This window comes from Engystomops pustulosus, chromosome 7 (assembly GCF_040894005.1).
Source record: "Engystomops pustulosus chromosome 7, aEngPut4.maternal, whole genome shotgun sequence".
Classification (NCBI taxonomy): Eukaryota; Metazoa; Chordata; class Amphibia; order Anura; family Leptodactylidae; genus Engystomops; species Engystomops pustulosus.
The window spans coordinates 13,831,822-13,846,933 of record NC_092417.1 but is presented as its reverse complement, the minus strand read 5'-3'; the positions used below and the strand labels follow the sequence as shown (position 1 = coordinate 13,846,933).

Below are 15,112 nucleotides of genomic sequence, written 5' to 3'. Positions count from 1 at the left end.
AGGCTGGAGGATACAGGAGGAGGCTGGAGGACAGGAGGATACAGGAGGAGGCTGGAGGACAGGAGGAGGCTGGAGGACAGGAGGATACATTATGAGGAGGATAGAGAACAGGGACCACACCATGTGAGGAGGGTGGGAGTAGGAGTACAGATAGGATTATGTGTAAGTTTGGGGAGAAAAATAAAAGCTGAAAACCAAATGTAAAGGCAGGATAAAATTAAAGAAGGGGTTTTATATGTTTTATATATTGCAGAGTTGCATTAGGGGATATTATATTGGTCCACGGGAAGGGAGGACCAAATTAAGGGGCGTTGTACCATATGGGGACCTTCAAGTTCGATATTATACTATGCCTGTGGGTGGGACAATGGGCGTGGTTTAGAAAAAAATGGGTGGGGCATTGTGTCCCTCTTTCTCTTGTCCAAAAGTTGGGAGGTATGGCAATGTGCTGCCCATGACAACCAATCAGATCACTGCTTTTAGGCTACACTATGTACTAGAATGAAGAAAGCTGGATTCTGATTGGTTACTATAAATTAATCTTGATGGCTGCCATTTTAGGAAAAATAACTCAAAATTGGCAAAGTGGAACACATCCCCCAGTGTTATATGGCTTGAATTAAACAACCCAAGTGGATGGAGGATTGAAATTTGAACTCAATGTACAGTAAAATACATTTCTGATCGCCAAATCATAATACGATTATACTCCAAGTCTCGAGGCACTTACGCACATTACCGCAGCCAACCATAGAGACAGCAGAGCACTTAATGTAATGACAGATTAGTTATTCCAATATTTTTCCAGTCAGAGGCGTCAGACGGCCATTTTGTTTTCCAATGCTAAAAGGGGAGGTAGACAGTTGAATACCTAAAGCAGCACAGAGTGTTTCAGGAGGGCAATAGGGCCTCAGTCTGATTAAGTGCGGTGCACGGTCTTGTAGAAGAACAGAGTATTTCAGTAGAGGAGATGGAGTGACAAGTTCATTCATGAGATATACAAATATAGATATAGCTGCAAGCAAAATGGGGAGCGTCTGGCTTATAACAGGAGGGCTTCAGCAGCGCAGAGTATTTCAGGAGCAGGATGTATTGATGTGACAGGGTTGGAGAAGAACCCATTGCTCATTACTAAGGATAGCATTGAACATAACAGAGGTGATAGGGCAGACAGTGCAAGAGCCGGGGAACACTGCAGCACAGAGTATTTAAGCATACATATATAAAGTTTATTGAGGAGTTTTGTGCAGCTCAGACAACCCTTATCTATTTTTTATCTTTCAGAAACTGACCCTATAAACGTGGGATGCTGGGTTTTATCATCTGTAGACTAATGGTTTTACAGCGCCATCCATAAAGTCATTTATCTGAGCAAACACAATAAAAAAAAAAAAAATTACCGGAAAAAAACCTTACGGCGCTTGGGGCAATGGCTAGAATAGTGGGCCCCACAAGGTTACAAAGTGTATGAATCATTGGAATTGTAAAGGAAATGCCGAAAATGTATCTTCTTTTTGGGAAGATGGCTGACCTCTGTGCTGTATTGCAGCGGTAGTGTCTTACTTTATGACTGCTGTAAGTTTCAATACCTAAGTTTACCATACGTGTATTATAGTCTAGTTTAAACACAACATACGTTAAATTACTTCTTCATTATCTCAATATATTTGGGGACTGGGTCCCCAAAGCTATGACAGGAAGCCCCCAATAACGCATTGCTCCAATTCCAAAGGCAAAGAAGCCATTTGCTCTTTGCCGGCTATATCTACAATATGTATGGAGGTCCCTCTTGACCTTTGGGCCCCTAGCTTTTAAAAGAGTTGCATTATGGGTAACTTGACCCCTAACTGAAGGATATAGTTTAACAACTGATCTGGGCAGGGATTGGGAACAATTGTCCCAACTGATTGACTGATTATCTATTTATTTATAAGGCCTCATAGCTTGTCATGTGATACCGAGCTGGTGTATCTAAATTTCTTATGTGCGACACACAGCTACAGGGCCCGATTAGATCATAAATATTCATCCTCCGAGTTCCACCAAAAAAAAAAAGGGGAATTCATGAAGTTGTGGGCAAAACTGCGACTCGTATATCAGGGCCCACAATATGTGATACTATCTGTACTAGTGTATCCAAGCTTCCCTTGTGCGATACAGTATCTAAATATATAATTGACTGTGAGATTTTCTACTTGCGCATCAAATGTCGGACAATCTGCAGTAAAGCAAGAATCCTCACAGCAGTATCACATATTGAAGATTTAAAGGAAATCTACCACCAGGATGAAGGATTGTAAACCAAGTACACTGACATACTGGTTAGTTCCCCCTCTGGCAGGTTCTGCTTTTCTTTTTGCTCCCTAGGACCTTGTTTTTACAATAAAAAGGTTTCACAAATTATGCAAATGATCCTCAGGGGCTCCAGACTCCATATATGTCAATGGAGCCCCGAAGGCTCATCTGCATTGTTTTTAAGAAAAAGAGGTTATAAAAATTAAGGCATACAAATCTACAAGAAGAGCATCTTCTGCCAGAGGGAGCACACACCAGTATGTCAATGGGCTTGGTTTACAATCCTTCATCCTGGTGGTAGATTTCCTTTAAAGCCATAGCGTCCCGGAAAAAATGAATACGGATAGATGGCACGCATGATTTCCCTGAAACGCTGGTATAACAGGGAGCCGGTGAAAGTACCTGAATACAGGACAATGCAGTGTGGGTGAGGGGCGCGCAGTGAAACTCTGTAGACCTGAAATTCTTAGCCTTGAGTCGTCATCTGATAGTCTGGAAAAACAAGATCTCTGAAAAAGACCCTCAGGAAAAAAAAAAAAAAAAAAAACTCTACCGTCAGCAACCGGATGTCATCTTCTATACATACCAACAAAGAGGGAGGGGGGGACGCGGTTATATGTGCTCCATATAGATATGTGATACTGTTCTGATGTATCTAAGCCTAAACTATGTGAGCAAATATAGACAAGTCTAGTATGTGTCATATTAGCGTATCTAAGCCTTTTATCTGCGATACTATGTGGTGAGCAAATATATATAAGCCTTTTATGTGTCATGTAGCGTATCCTAGCCCATTACGTGTGATACTGTGTATTGAGCAAATATATAGGAGCTTACTATGTGTAATACAGTGTAGCGCAGCCGACTTAGCATTCAGACCTAGTGTATCTAAGCCCATCATTTCTGATGTACAACCGAGCTGATGTATCCAAGCCTACTATGTATAATATTGTGTATTCGACTGTGTAATAAGTTTAAGCATTTAACCCTGTCAAGTGTGATATTCTATGTATCTAACCTTGTCTGATGAGTAGGGGGTTGTAATCTTATACGGTGAGATACTGTATCTAACCTTATCCTGTGTGATACACATTAGTGAAACCCTCATATAGGATACTGTTCATTAATCCTATCGTGTTTAACATGTTCTGCTGTATCAGTGTATCCAATCCTATGATGCGTGTGACTTTCACTGCTGAGCCACTGTATCTAATCTTATAACATACGATACGGACTGCCAATCTGCAGAATATAATAATAATTCCTTTATTTATATAGCGCACAGAGATTACGCAGCGCTGCACTTAGAGAAGTTACATATACTTATTTGGCAATCTAAGAAATATGCGATTTGGAGCCTGTGTATCCAACCTTTTTCCGTGTGATACTGCCTGATGAGTCGTGGCCATCCAAGTCAATTAAATGTGATATACGTGTATCTAATCTTTTTCTGTGTGATACATTCTTTAGATCTATCACGTGTGATGCTGCCTGCTGAATCAGTGTATCCAATCCTATGATGTGGGACAGTTAGCCGCTGTATCTAAGCCTTTCATGTCTGAGGAGACTCTGCAGCTTCTGTGAAGATGTAACCAGGGGGGACACGTGATAAATCACAGAGGGCTCGGATATTAATTTTTGGAGGATCTGACAACTTCCCGGCCTTATACTGAGGAGGGGCGTGCGTACACACAGGAGTCATTAAGATTCCTCCATTATTACAGGACATCTATGACCTCCAGGGATGAACTTGAGAGCTGCCCGGGCCTCACCTGCCGCCCGCTCGCCCTCGACACTTTCACTGCTGACAACTCATTGTTTGATCAGGTTTGTTTGCTGCTCTGGGGCCACAATGGATCTGGAGCCACTTAAAGGGACGGCATCCCACATGACCGGAGCTAGCAACAGCTCACCTGAATTTTTCTCTAACTTTTTTTACGTTCTGTTGCTTGGAAAGTTGGGTGACAACCAGTGTGGCCACTGTTGTAGTTCTACTCTACAGAAACAAAATTTAGTGGAGCTGTAATACCACTCACCACCTGAGGCCAAATGTGGCGCTGTTTTTTTTGGGGTTTTTTTTTTAAGATAAAAGCAGTGATTGATTACCCAAAGTCTAGGAGACTTCATTTAATTAGGGCTATTATAGCTATAACCCAGCTTTCCTATAACCAGATAACTAAAAACAGAGCAAAACTGAGGAACTTCAGGTGAGACCACATAATGTAGTGAATTATAGCCGTTTGATGTCTAGGATGTGGTCATTACTAGTTCTCATACAATCATCCATCTTTTTCGTAAAGAGATATGCGAGACTTAACCCAGCTTTCCCAGACTACTGGATGAAATCTGTTTACCATACCAGCAATTTCATCACCTCATAGAATATTAGTTTATTTCAGGACTTAAGAAAAGCTGAGTGACAATGGATATCCGCCATTAAAGCTTCGACAGAGGTTGTCATCCAGCTTTTCCACAGACCTGAATGGCAAAAGATGGAGTTGAAGAATGTATTCACGACGTGAAAATTATTGCACACTCACCCAGCTTTCGCAGATACAGAAATTTGAGTCTAAATGTATTACCAAAAGCATTGTGTTGCCTTAGGCAACGCATAACAACTCCATATTCTGTTACTGTGAGCGAAGTAAAAAAAAGTTGGTGGTTGTCCAGAGTGGTTGTTAAGAGTTTCAGGAGTCCGGGAAAGCTGGGTGATTACACTTTCGTTGTAATTTCACGTGAACAGCACACGTGAGGAAGGATTTTCTCGGAAATGAATGAGCGGGTCGTCTCCAGCTCAGCACTCCTGAATAGGCCGGAGCCTGAATGTGTACAAACAGCGGCCTAGCGGGGGACAGGGGCCCTCCATCGCCTGCCGAGATACTCGATTTGTTGCTGAGTGCTCCTCGCTGTCATATTCGGACACAACATAAGAAGTTATTTCAGTCTGACGAGGCCTGAAAAGCGACGCCCGGCGGGAGAAAATGGCGTCCATCTGAGGGGGATTTACTAATCAGCCACTTAAATAAATGGGGGACAAAGAACGTATTGTGCCCAGGGAAAACCAGCAGCTGTGCCCACCCACCGTGACCCCCTTATTATCAAGTACAGGCTCTCAGGAAAGATTAGATCAGACGCCCCCCACCACTAAACAGAGGTGTATCACAGATAAAGCTTAGATACTGCCGACAACAGACCAATCACAGAGCATCTTCCATTGCTAAAAAGCCGTATAAGGAATAAAAGCTGAGCTGTGATTAGTTGTCATGGTGAGCAGAGTTTCCTTTGAGATAATTTTAGTGAGTATCACAAATATCAGGCTTAGATACATTGGATATGTTTTTCCAACTACATTCTTCAGACCACCACCGATGTGGTTGGTATCTAATTTAGTTTGCGATACAACAACGGTATCACATACTATAGGGTTTCATGTACAAACTCATCCGACAGAAACTGCTTAGATACGTTAGGCGGCATCACACAGCATTCGGCTATATACTGACACAATACAACTGCATACAGCATGGCTTAGATACTCCAGTACTGAAAGCTGAATCATATAGAACAGGTTTAGATACAGCAGCAACACCAACACAATATCATAGTAAAGGCCAAATGGGCTTAGATATAGCAGCACCCTATACAGTATCACACAGCAGACCGCATCTCACTGGATAATCTTAGATACACTGGCTCAAAGGCATCCGTTTTACTACACAGGATAGGCTTAGATACACCACTACAGTATCACACATAATTTGCTTAGATACCCTAGACAATATGGCACAGCTTTGGTTCAGATACATCCTGTATGTAGATACTATCACACAGGCTGGGCTTAGATACACCAGTCCGCATCATAGTTTTTATAGGAAGGAATCAGCGGCTCCTCCTGAGACTATTATGGACAGTGGTCACTCCATAACGCCGGGGAGGAGTATTACACCAGGATGATGAGCGCTCCATGACGCACCAGGCGGGGTCCATTTTCTAATTAATACATTTTCAGCACATTTTTTTTTCTTTAATAACAAACCATCTGCTCGTCCCCTACAGCGAAGAAGCTCCGATCACATAGCAGCTCTGTATAGGCACGTAACAAGCCATATCGGGTATACGCGGTGTTATGGCGGTATTACACACTAATATAATACAGCATATACCGCTAGACAGAGCATAGCACAGATATGGCGGTATTACACACTATATAATACAGCATATAACGCCAGACAGAGCATAGCACAGATATGGCGGTATTACATACTTATATAATACAGCATATACCGCCAGACAGAGCATAGCACAGATATGGCGGTATTACATACTTATATAATACAGCATATACCGCCAGACAGAGCATAGCACAGATATGGTGGTATTAAGCTTTATGTATAGGGCAGTTATACTTTACACTGTTAGATCTATGGAAATATGGTCCACTATGTGAGCGATATGGCGGTATTATACACCAACAATATACATCATAGCACCGCCATATAGCCGACAGCAGCAATATGATTAGCAGCAATATACTGTACCTTACATGGCAAAGCTTAACCCTGCGTTGGCTGTAAGGAAATATTACACCGCCATAAAGAAAACTGTTTATTATATAGTGTATTATACTTGAGTTAGCCACGTATTGAGTACCGCCATACAGTTTACACTGTGTATATCAACCAACATACAGTAAAATACAGCCGCGCAGATAACCTAGCGCATAGCAGCGCCGCGCAGATAACCTAGCGTACAGCAGCGCCACACAGTAAACATACAATACCGCCATATCGATGACATCATGCTGCCAGGATTAAAATGAATAAAACCTTAGGTCCACCTGCCAGTGAGGTGGGTAATGGAGGCCTGACGGTGAGCCGGTGACAAGAATCATCACTAGTCAATGCCCCCGGCTCTCTGCCTGGCGCAGACATTACTCACCACGTATCTACAGGGCTATAAATATTTTAGTGGCGGTCGCACCTCGTCTATAAGCAGGTAACGTGACAGACGGCGCTAATAGGTTTCTCATTAACACCGCACCTTCATTATATGTTGGGGGGGGGGGGGGTAGGCGTACAAATGATGGTGGGATTCGCCTTCTCTGTTTTTATTTCCTAATTAAGACTCTTGAGATATAAATATAGAGAAAAAGATGCTAATTACCCCCCGAACGCCTGGGAGTCTGGCGGTACGAGAAGCCGTGACTCACGTACTACGCTACACGGGTGAAGGGGCGATGTGTAATATTTATAGCAGCTTCTATCGGATACCGTCTGGAGCTAGACGTGTGGTTGGACGCCATGTTTCTTTTAAAGGGAAAGTCCCCCAGCAGCTGTACGATCACACAATAGGCCTTTACTATGCAGATGCTCAGGAGGATGTGTTAGTCACATGGTCATTTATGACACCACAAAACACAGTCCCGAATCTGCGTATGAAAGGTGAGCACATCTGTACTAACAGAGGCCCGAATGCATCACATAGGCCCCGCGCCCCCCTCCGTGAGGCCACAAATAAGGAGCCAGGGTCAATGATTAACACCAGCTTTTGTCTGCGCATCACTCCTTAAGAATGAAGGAAGACAGCTACCTCCAGGGCACATATCCCATATTAATTAACCAGCCGCCTGCAGGGAGATACAGTCCCTGGCGAGGGCCGAGGGGAAAATAAAAATATAGTCTTTTGCCAGCCGGAGATCTCATCAAGGGCAATTGAATCCTGACTTTCCCCTTAAGGGAAAGGTTGCGTCTAAAGCAGATGACCTTCAAACGTGTAACAGGCATTTAGAACCAGTCAAAATTTCCCCATTACATGGTTAAATTTAGTGTTTCCCTTTAAGACTTTCCTCAGGGGTGGTAACCAAAACTCCTGGCCCTGCCCATGCATATTACATAGCAATAATAATTGCATTAAAATAGATAAAGCTGCACAACCATCACTTAGAGTAACAATGGAATTTTTTAGGAATGTTGCACAGTGAGAAAAAGGAGTCAAATGTTCAAAAGCTCCAAAATTCTGCTAAAATATATTGAAATTTTTAAAAAAACATTTTCACCTAGAACTTACCCAAACATAAGGAGACCAGAACAGGTTGAAATTGGCAAACAACGAGACCTTGAAGAAGTGCTTTCAGGTCCCAGATGTCATCTCAAACTCAGCTGAGAAAACATCATAAAAACTTTTAGCACCCGGGCCAAAAACACTGCCCCAACCTCATATCCCTTTTGGGATATTAGAGCCTTCTTAAACAGACAAGGAGCCGAACCACCAAAAATATGAGATGAAAGAATGATTTTTGAAACAGAAAAATTTAGTTTAAGGAAACCCTCAAGATTTTTTTTTCCCCCTTTAAGTTTACGCCCCCCCCCTCCCAAAGTCAGAAGTTATGCCATAAGTCATAATACCTGTAAGGGATGTGTGTAGCCGGGGACAAAAGACTTTCGGAATAATGACAGGATATTTGGTGTCAATTCCATCCTCACCTTCATAAAAGCAGAAACCGGATCCTCTAACCCCAGCAGCTTACACTCTACGCGCTCTCTCAGGTTACGCATAGGGTTCTTGTGAAATTTTCAACATGATTGAGCCACAAAACACCTTCTGCACCATTTAAAAATGGACAAAAAATTTCCACCTCAAACAGAATCCTCGTTACAACAAGGTTCATAGATTCTCAAAAGTCCAACATGAGGTTCAACCATCAAAGTCTAGTTGACCACCATCTCCCTGGAGGACAATCACCATGGAAAAAGCATCCAGGATGCGGAGGGCCTTAATGACTCTGCCCGTGCAGTTTGCTAGGAGTCAATTTAAATTTTTTTACACTTTAGTTCCACATTCCATCACCAGGATGTCAAGTGGATGGGAGGGGCACAGTCATTGGGTACATAGTGCCGAGCATTCCTTAGTCCAATTTCAATTTGCATTGTGGAGAGGTCAATGTTGAGATATTTTTGACCCCCACCTCAACTACTATTCGTAGTAAAAGTAGTCATCTGACATGGAGTTCTGCTGTAGCGAGACCAAGTCAACTGAAACTTTCTGGAAGACGTCATCTTGTCATGTTGATACATGAACTTCAGAAGTCACGGGTCAAGTCAAATTTTGAGGTCACTCAAAATACATTAAAATACCATTGAGATAGTCCAGGATTTCATTCACATTCCTCCAAAATAATTACTTCACTTTTTCATCTGTGGCCTAAAGAACCAATAACATTTGACAGTGCTCAATCAACAAGACTGGACCCACAACAATGGTCAAAACGGTCCACCAAAGTAGACCTTCAAGAGGTTTGTTGTTTGTGTTGTGGTTTCTAGCCATGTGCTCTCAGTCAGCATTAGATCTCCCTGGGATATGTCCTATGCAGGTACCTGCATAGCGATCTACCACTTTCCCCAAGAGTTTTCAATTCCGTAAGCAGGTGGAGATGTAGCTCTTGAGGACAGAACCCAAGAATTGACGCGAACATTCACAATAGAGGCACCCTCTTACTTAAGATGGTATCATCTTGAGAACCTGCAACCAAGTTATTAGTTTGACAATTTGGCATCTGAGGTCAGGTCAGCATTGGTGGCGAAGTATCTCCAAAGAGGTCCTGCAGAAGAACATCAGCAACTTCTCAAAACCATCTTAGGTCAAATAGTGGACTTCTCCGAATTAAAGAGTCCATAAACAAAGTCACAGGCTTCATCTCTTGTTTCACATCCCCTATATTCAGTCTGCAGTAGATTTTCAGAGTCCCCCCCCCCCCCCCAAGGTCGATAGGTCCAAACATAACTAGCTTGACCTAGATTCCAAAGTCCTGAAATTTAGTTGAAGGCCCGTATAACGAGTAGATGACCAGATTTCCAGTAAATCACAGGTCTCTGGTAACCATGAGATGGATGACATTTGCTGTAGGGCTCGAGACCACCAGCAGGCAGGAGAGGAACCCACCATCACACAATTATATGGATCCTAAAGCCTTTTGACAAGTGACATTCTATGTGGAACCCCCATTATCAACAGATTCAGTCATTGTTAAACCTTCACTAAAAGGGGCCCCACGACTAATAAAACTACTCTCCGAGATGTCCAATATGGAGGTGTTGGTTTAAAACTTGTGATTATGGGTAAGCAGCATCTGATGGGGGTCCACTAAACACGTACTTCCTTTACTAGCTGTCAATTTAAGACCCCCTGGTGACAAATAGGAGGAGGTCTACTAAAAACGACAACATTATAGGCAATGTCAACTAATGGACCTATGACCTCCCAATCAGAGGGCCCCAATAATTGTCTGAAGGCCCATCAGTGGGGTACCCATATTTAGCTGACAATCGTGAAGGAACCTACAAGCTCAAAGCCAACCAAGGATCCACCACATCCTAGATAGAGACCAGATACAATATATTTGTCCACCATCCTCAAGAAGAATTGCACAAAAACAACAAAGACAGTAAAAAAAACAGGAGAAGAAAAAACAGCCAAGCACATGGCGATGTGTAATCTGCAGGTAATCCCTCGCCTCGTCTGATCTGTATCTCCCCGATGGCATATTAGTCTGTGTACCGGAATGTTAATTATTAACATCTCCTCCAACATCCCAGACCAGTCAATGGCCCCTTCCCAACCCAAATTACCCAACAAAAAGGGGGTCACCCACACCCCCCTCAGCAAACAAGTCACTCAGCAGTGGATATCAACGGCAAACAATTACAAACCTAATCTGAGATTAGCGGGCAGCACCGTCTTCACATCCACCCCGACCTGATGCAGTCCCACCAGGCAGGGACTTCAGGAAAGTCCAGGGTTTCATGCGGCCTGCTGAGAGGGGAAGGCCCGGAAAATACTGAGCTATTATCCAATATATGGGATAAACCACCAGTTATCCCCAGGATTATAGTAATGAGATTACACCCGGGATTAAAATTATGTACACAGATCACAACGGAGATACAGTAAGAGAATTGTGACCTTAAATACACCCCAAACTCAGGGCATAGGAATGAGATTATGTAGAAAGCGCACAACGTGGAGATACTATGCGCGCCCAGCAGTCACAGACTGCGACCCTAAACCCTACAGATTATATATATACACAAGGAAATATAAAAATCCCACAACGTAGAGATATGAAATGTGCACAGTCACAGACTGCGACCCTAAATAAACACCGAATCCAGGGTAGATGAATAAGATTTTATATAAAGCTTACAACATGGAGATACTATATGTGCCCAGTTACACACTGCGCCCCTAAATACAGATTATATATATATATACACACAAGGAAATATATAAATCCCACCACGTATAGAGATATTAAATGTGCACAGTCACAGACTGCGACCCTAAATACACCCTGAATCCGAGGTATACGAATAAGATTTTATATAAAGCGTACAACATGGAAAAATTACATGTGCACAGTCACACACTGCGACCCTAAATACACCCCGAACCCAAAAGGTATATGAATAAGATTATATACAAAGATCATGCCCAGTCACACACTGCGCTCCTAAATACAGATTATATATACAAATCACACAACATGGAAAAAATTACAAGTGCACAATCACACACTGTGACCCTAACCACACCACTCATGCAGATTACATGAAAGGGATTGTACCGTAGATTGAGATTGTATACAAAGCACCCAACCTGGAAACACCCCGAATGCAAATTACACGAAAGAGATCACAAAAAATTGTCGAGTCTATATCTGCCCAGAAAACTTCCAAATCCGGATTATATGAATGAGATTAAGATTACACATCACACAGACATCCTACAACTGCCCAGTCATGGAACGTAAACCCTAAACCCACCGCAAATCCAGATTATATGAATGAGATTACACCCTGGATTAGGACTATACACAGAGATCACAATTTCGAGGGTAAACCCTAAACCCACCCCAGATCCAGATTAGATTACAGACCCCTCCAGCAGAGAATGGCTCCCATCAGATCGGTTACAATGTATCAGCTCAGCGTTACAATGTTTCAGCTGCTGGTCACAATGTATCCACAGATCCCACCCCACCCCCCCGCTATGGCCTGATCTCCAGCCAGGCGGACCCCCCAACTAGCATCAGATCATGGCAGATTTTCTGCAGCTTACCCCAATCCTCAGACATGTGCAGTCCCCCAGCTTCCAGGATCACTTCTTGGGAAGGAAGGAGGGAGGAGGGGGAAGGGAGGAAGCGGCAGAGGAGGAGGAGAGGGGGGGGAGCAGGAGTCTCCTTTTATATCAGGAAGCTTTTGTTGTCAGAAAATCCACATTCCGCAAATCTTGGGGGGCAGTAATAATGGGGTGGGGGGTAGATCCCGGTCACAGGACCCCAATGGACAGAATTCCGGGCAGATGGATGAAGCTATTCCTGGGATGTGTGTGGAGCGCTGAAGCCTCTCTCCAGAATGCAGATTGTGCACCTCTAAGGACTGCCCCTCCTGCCTCCTCCGCCCTCTAGTGCCCCCTCCTCCCCTCCCCATTGTCTGCCATTACACGCACTGCCCCTTTCTCTTTCTAATCTCTCCCCACAACCCCAGGGGGAGACGAGGGCGGTGTCCCCCACCACCAACAACACCTTGATCTTATTTTGGGGGTTATTATCCTATTTTTTTTTTTTTGGAAGATCCCTTTTTCTGGGTGTGGAGGGTTAATAGCCTGACCACTGGGGGGCGCTGTGTGACAAGTGTAAAGGGAGGAAAACGCTGCAAAATGTTGTATGTGAATGCAGTCTTAAAGGGGAATATCATCCAGAGGATGAGACAAGAGTAAAGGAAAGTGCTGCAAAGCAAGCTAGGATTACTGCCCCGGCCACTGGGAGGCGCTGTGTATAAAGCGCAACAAAGAGGAAAGGAAAGTGCTGCAAAATGCAGCAAAGCATTGGATGTTCATGCAGTCTTAAAGGGGAATATTAAAGAATTAATCTAGGATTACTGCCCCAGCCACTGGGTGGCGCTGTGTACAAAGTGCAATCAAAGATCAAAGGAAAGTGCTGCAAAGCATTGAATGTCAATGTAATCTTAAAGGGGAATATTAGAGGATTAATCTGAGATTACTGCCCCGGCCACTGGGAGGCGCTGTGTTATAAAGTGCAAACAAAGAGGAAAGGAAAGTGCTGCTAATTGATACAAAACACTGTGGCTAAATGTAGTCTTAAAGGGGAATATCATTCAAAATATTAGCTGATGATGAATCTAGGATTATTGCCCCGGCCACTGGGAGGCGCTGTGTACAAAGCTCAATCAAAGAGCAAAGGAAAGTGCAACAAAATTCTGTGTATTAATGCAGTCTTAAAGGGGCATATTAGAGGATGAACCTAAGATTACTGCCCCGGCCACTGGGAGGCGCAGTGTATAAAGTGCAAACAAAGAGGAAAAGAAATTGTTGCTAAATGTTGCAAAACACTGTGTCTAAATGTAGTCTTACAGAAAAATATAATTCAAAACTTTAGTAGTTGTTGAATCTAGGATTACTGCCCCGGCCACTGGGGGGCGCTGTGTACAAAGCCCAATCAAAGAGCAAAGGAAAGTTCAACAAAATGCTCTGTGTAAATGTATTCTTAAAGGGCAATATCAGACAGATTATTAAAGGAGGAATCTATGATTATTGCCCCCAACCACTGGGGGCGCTGTATGAGAAGTGCAATCAAAGAGTGAAGGAAAGTCCTGCAAATATCATGCAGAATATTAGAGGATGTATATAATGTTATTGCCCTGGCCACTAGGGGCACTGTGCAAAAAAAGTGCAACAGTGGATACAGCCTTAAAGGGGATGAATCTAGGATTACTGCCCCCGGCCACTAGAGGCGCTATGTATAGAGAGCTGGAAAGTGTTGCAAAACTCTACAAATCTCACAAATATCATTAGTGGATGATTCTAGGGTTATTGCCCCAGTCACTGGGGGAGGGGGGGGCTGCTGTGTAAGGGCGCGTTCACACGTTGCGTTTTGACCTGCGTTTTCATTGCGTTTGAAACGCATATACAACAGCTGAGGAGAGGCGATTTGCCTAATTACATCACTGTTAACATTTCCGTTTACAAAACGCATGGTAAACGCGATGTTAACGCATGCGTTAACAAAGCGTTAACATATGTGTTTTGTTAACGCATGCGTTAACATTGCGTTTACAAATGTAAACGGTAATGTAATTAGGCAAATTACCTCTCACCAGCTGTTGTATATGCGTTTCAAACGCAATGAAAACGCAACCAAAACGCAACGTGTGAACGCGCCCTAAGGGATCTAGGAAAGCTGGGTGGCAATGAGCATGAGCGCTTATAGAGTGAGTATGACTCAGTTCCTGCATCATGTATGAGCCAAATAATGCAGCAACTCCCTCTTTCATTGTATACTTGGCTGGTTATCTGTTCAGTATTCTGGAAAAGCTGGGTGGATATCCGTAGCATGGCCACTGTTACAGGGATGTTTTCTGTATGATATATGTGACTAGATGAGAAACAAAACCCTGTTGCCCTATAGCAATAGAAGATTTAGCTGATTTTCCATTCAGGGTTCTGGAAAAGTTGGGTGGATATAAGTAGCATGGCCACTGTTACAGGGATGTGCCTCATTTTCTGTATGATATAAGTGGCTAGATGTGAAACAAAACCCTGTTGCCCTTTAGCAATAGAAGAGTTGGCTGATTTTCCATTCAGGGTTCTGGAAAAGTTGGGTGGATATACGTAGCATGGCCACTGTTACAGGGATGTGCCTCATTTTCTGTATGATATAAGTGGCTAGATTTGAAACAAAACCCTGTTGCCCTATAGCAATAGAAGAGTTGGCTGATTTTCCATTCAGGGTTCTGGAAAAGCT

At 43.2% G+C, this 15,112-nt stretch overlaps 1 protein-coding gene across 1 annotated transcript in view; it reads right to left on the bottom strand.

Moving 5' to 3' along the window:
• VANGL2 (VANGL planar cell polarity protein 2) overlaps window positions 1-12,732 on the bottom strand; it is a 67,667-nt gene extending 54,935 nt beyond the window's left edge. Inside the window, exon 1 of the mRNA XM_072114854.1 lies at window positions 12,409-12,732. The gene's annotated coding sequence lies outside the window, so the exon portion shown is untranslated. The remainder of the gene's footprint in view (window positions 1-12,408) is intronic.
• Window positions 12,733-15,112: the final 2,380 nt, after the last annotated feature.